Below are 5,469 nucleotides of genomic sequence, written 5' to 3'. Positions count from 1 at the left end.
CGAGGGGTGGCCGTACTCTTTAATACGAGGCCTAATTACTAAGTATCTATTTCAGTGTATGGCCGGGGACCAGTTTGTTTATAACATGTTGTGCAAATCGTGTACTGAGTGTCCTAGGAACGCTCTTCATGTCAATTCTTACTTGTTTCAAAGGAGGAAGTTTCTTTCCATTACGTATCTGTTTTTGTTTCAGTTACATGATCTCTGACCGAGCGCGCGGTGTTTGTACTGTGCGCTTCGCCAGCTGCCCCAGCAGATTTATGTCGCGCGCGGCCGCCCTGCTTTACGCGTGTATGCAATCTGTCGTCCTACTTGGGTTATTGAGTCATTGTGTCTGGTAACCACATTCTGGCTTACGCGAGTGACTTCTGTTTCTGATTTCATTCGTACTGTTTTCTTCCAGTTCCTCCAATGTGTGTGGATTTCCTCGATACACTTTTTCTTTCAGTTTACCTTACAAGTAAAATTCACACATTATTAGATCTGGAGAACGAGGGAGAAGTATACCAGCACTGATCCGTCCGTCTGCAAACACTTCCAAGATTTTAAAAATCGAATCTTCGACTGTATGAGGAGGGGCTGAATCTTTCTGAAACCACGAACGCGATTTTTCTTCTTCCGTTAACTGATGGAATAACGACGCCAAAATGTCATCTAGACACATCTCAATATTTACTGACGTCTCTTAAAAATAGACCAAATTATTCGTCTTGCACTAACAGCACACAAAACACCAATCTTCCTATCATAATGAGGAAGTTCATAAGCACCATTAGGATTTTCAGCAGATCAATAGCGAGAGTTGTGACTGTTCACATGACCATTAAGATGAAACCAGAACTTTTACATAAGAAAATACGGTGTTGCAATGATAACTGTCTCACCATGTTAACAGCTGAGATTCAGACTGGCGACTCATGCTTGCCAGGTCGAACACGTGCAGGTTGCTTGCAAGGTCAGGAACTATGCGCGCCTCCCGTACTGCAGCTGCCGTAGCCTAGAGTACAAACACCGTGCGTTCGGTCTGCGTTTGTGTGAGAGACTCCGTATATTCGTGTTATGGAGATACGAACATACAAAAATGTGACCATTTGAACAGTGTATATCAAACAACAGGAAGAAAGAATTAAAGACTGAAAGTAACGTCAATAACACATGGAAAGACTGAAATAAATAATAATTTGTAATGTTATTGGCTTTACGTCCCACTAGTTAATGTACTTTTGTGGTTTTCGGAGCCGCCGAAGTGCCGAACTTTAGTCCCGCAGGAGTTCTTTTACGTGCCGATAAATCTACTGACACAAGGCTGAAGTACTTGAGCACCTTCAAATACCATCGGACTGAGCCAGGATCGAACCTGCCAGCGTCTCAACCGTGTGAGCAACTCAGATTAATAAATAAAAATGGGTAAGCATTAAAAGGAAAAATGACGGAAGACTGTTGGGCTGACATGAGCCACAACCTGGAAGTGCTTGAAGTGCAGTATTTCGTTATATTTCTGCCATTATGGGAAACTCACGGTGACGAAGGTAACGGGGTGTTGACTGGTAACGCTCTACACAGCAATACAGGAAAGAGCTTTGGAACTCAATCCCGACTCACTCAAGCTCTATGACTTTTAAGTGGTTGTTCTTGGAGCGGGCAGACCCTGGGGAGCTCTCCCACAGAGACCAACCAAATAGTATTTTCTGCTCACAATGGTCGGACAAGGTGCAATGGGACGAGGCAAGGAACCATGAACCTAAGTAAACCCTCACAGGGATTCACTTATAAAAGAGAAAGCACGAGTTCATTGTTGAGAAACCACTCCGTAAAATATGATGACATTCTTAAAGTTCAGTATTACTGTTTGCTTCGTAAATATTTCCCCGCTCAATTTTCGTGTGGACTTTCTGTAGTCCTTCTCGCTTTATTTCTTTTCCTTTCAGGCCATATTTACGCAAATCTCCTTGTACTCTCTTTATTCCCTTTCCTGGAAATCCTAGTTTCTGTTTATGATATGACACAAGCTGTATTAATTTCAATTATTTCTAAGTATAAAGATTTCTATTCATTCTATTCTATTCATGGTAAATTCTTGAATTATTATTCATTATAGTATAACATACGGACAGAACAAGTCACAGAATTATCCTATTTGGGTGGTTTAATTATCTCTGATAACAGGTCCCTTTCGAAATCAAGAAAAGAATAGTGGTAAAAAAAGCAAACCTTAATTAGAAAACGTATTGCTTAACAGCCATCTCAATTTACAGATCAGAAAATAATTTCTCAATACCTTCATTTGAAGTGTGCTACTGTATGGATGCGAAACCTGCACATTAGGGAAACAGGAAGAACCATAACTTGAGGCTGCAGAAATGCTGTTTTGAAGAAGAATTAGAAAAACAAGTTGGATGGATAAAAGAACAAATGGCTTTGTTTTAAATAACGTAAAAGTGGGTCGATGTTTAGTAAATACGACAAAGAGGAAAATAAAGTTCCTTGGACACGTACTGAGACATGACTCTCTTCTCGAAACAAACTTACTTTTACGTCACAATGACACAGATAGATCTTATGGCGACGATGGGTCAGAAAAGGGCTGGGAGTGGTAAGGAAGCGGTCGTGACATTAATTATGGGTGGTGTGAAGATGGGAAACCACGGAAAACCGTATTCAGGGCTGCCGACAGTGGGGTTCGAACCTACTATCTCCTGAATACTGCATACAAGCCGCACTTAAGTGGCTGCAGATATCGAGCTCGGTCTTCTCCAAACCACCATCGAAGGTAAATTACTTGGAAAGAGACCTAGGAGACGCCCAAGGAAGTCATATATCAGGAAGTTCGTCGGTGAACTGGAAATTGGTTAATATAGCAACATGAAGAGGCTAGCAGATGTGCCGTTAGTACATGATGATGATTACGATGATGATGATGATGATGATTATGATGATTCATGAATACTAACTAATAAGCAGTAGTTGCTTGGACCGTACTTTTCTTATTATCCTCAAGTTCCAGTATGTGGTAGTCAGGCAAAAGTAATTTCCGTGCAACACTCTACCAAGCCCTGGTGTACTACACCTTCAGATTTACAGATTAGTGCACGAATAATTTGTTTTATGTGGATTGGTGCTAGTCAGAGGAAAGTGAACGTTTCATTGTTGATATAAGATAAATACAATTAAAATTAAAAACTTAATACATAAAATGATATCAAAATAGTTCCACCAAATGGTCAAGTGAAATGAATATACAATAATATTCTCATAACTAATAGCAGGTATCTACTGGACAAGCCTTTTCTTGAAAAAGTGGGTGTCTACTTACTCAAACCAGTACTCAGTCACGTCCAGTCGTAGGTTTCACTATTTCAGGCAAGATCGTTTGAAAATTTTAAGATCCAGATACCCCCGAATGGTCAAAGCACAGTGAAAACTGTATGGACATAAGTGGTATAAACTACAGTACGAATGAGTTATTATGCACCGTCATCAAACGTTCATAAAACAATAAGACTACGGCAGGCATATAAGACGAATTATCTGATCTAGTTATAAGGCATGCAGCGGACGAGCACGGGTCCACTAGTTATTATTATTATTATTATTATTATTATTATTATTATTATTATTATTATTATTATTATTATTATTATTATTATTATTATTTCACATCACATCATAATGAGATAGCATTCTCCTCACTTGGAAACAAAATTCAGCACAGATTATAAATTCAGAAGTTTGCCCAGTTCCTTGGCTGAATGGTCAGCGCAGTGGGTCCACGGTTCGATAACCACCCGGAGTGGGGGTTAAAACCTTGTCTGGTTAAGTCCTCCAGCTCCGTGTTCATCACATGCACATCTCATTTTCATACAACATAATACAATCCACCACAGAAATACCCAGTAGTTAATTCATCCTCTACTCATGTGGTAGGGGTCAGGAAAGGCATTCGGCCGTAAAACTCGGTATAAATCACATATTGCCGATCCCAAGTAGCTGGGAAAGGAATGGGAGAAAAAGAAGAAGAAAGTATCTTTGAAATAATAATGATTGTGCAATTAGGATATAATGTATCGATGCTGTACAGTCAAAACTTCACGATTGTCACATTGAGAAAATAAAATAATTTTAGTGCTAACTCTTAGTGTTGTGCTCCTTGCATCTCTCGAAGAATTTGACAAAAAACTTTCGCACAAAACTAAAATCGTAACGACCTTGTGTCTGTACGTTGAATATTTTGGCGAAATGTTCGTACAGTTATCCGTTACAAGACAGTGTAATAATGACCATCTGTTTACTTTTAGCTTTGGCGTCTGCTTGAGTTCTTTCACCTGGAATGCTACTGGATATATGCATAAAAGATTTCAAATATAAATCCATTTGCCCTTCTCGGTCATGTATTGTTGTTTATCCGAAACTTGGAGTTGCGCTACGGCCGAAGACACTTGAAACCAATAGTTGAAGATAACCTCTCTTATTATCTGTTCTATCGAAAAGAGTAAAATGGCTCTTTAGTAATAATGACCACATTGACATTTTCAAAGATCGAAACAGTGATTTTACCCTCCCACACAATTCGCACGGCCAGCCGTAATGGAAATGACTTTCTAAAAACACCTCATGTGCACCTTTTTGATAGGAGAATTTTTATAAGGGATATATAAAATAAGGCTATTTTAGAAGGTAGGTCATGTCTATTCATATTTCTGTCATTCTGTGTGTGTATGTGCATGTGTGTATGCACGCGTATCACGAGAAAATGGCTGAAGACAATTTAATGATAGTCGGTATGTGAAGTCGGAGAATGGGCCAATAAATTACAGTCTATAAACAATTTTATTCACCCTGAGATAACGGTTAGTTTAGGGGAAAGCCTAAAATTTAATTCTCATATATTTATGTTATTAGTGGTCCTATCGATAAACGTAACGCAAGTTGCAGAGAATTATGTTTCCGATCATTTATGTCTTATACGTTTTTACCGTACCGGCATTGATCACGGAGATATTTATGAATTTGGAGTTTTGTTGCGAAGTCCATATCAACGCCGAGCCACGAGAAAATGGGAGAACAGATTTGAATTAAAATAGGTACGTCAAGTCGAGCAGTAAGGAACTACAACCTGGATTAAAATTATTTTATTCACACTGGATGATATTGTAGTTTATGGGATAGGCGCCAAGAATTTTATTTATAAATACCTATGTTATTGGACTTATAGAAATTTATTACATAACAACAGTTATAGAAATACAATTTTCTATCATTTATGTCATGTTCAGTTTTACCGTACCGACTATGATAAGAGTGGTGCTCGTGATTATTGTTTTAAGAGCAAGAATAACTAGGCAACCACCCTCTATATAACACTGTTCTTGGAGAAAACATGGAAGGAGTCTGACAGTTCGAAAAATAAAGGCAGTGGCCTAAGACAGACAAGGGCCACAAAGAGTGTGAAAGTGAATGACTCCCTAGAAA

Source organism: Anabrus simplex, chromosome 7 (assembly GCF_040414725.1).
Source record: "Anabrus simplex isolate iqAnaSimp1 chromosome 7, ASM4041472v1, whole genome shotgun sequence".
Lineage (NCBI taxonomy): Eukaryota > Metazoa > Arthropoda > Insecta > Orthoptera > Tettigoniidae > Anabrus > Anabrus simplex.
Note: the sequence above shows the minus strand (reverse complement) of the source record.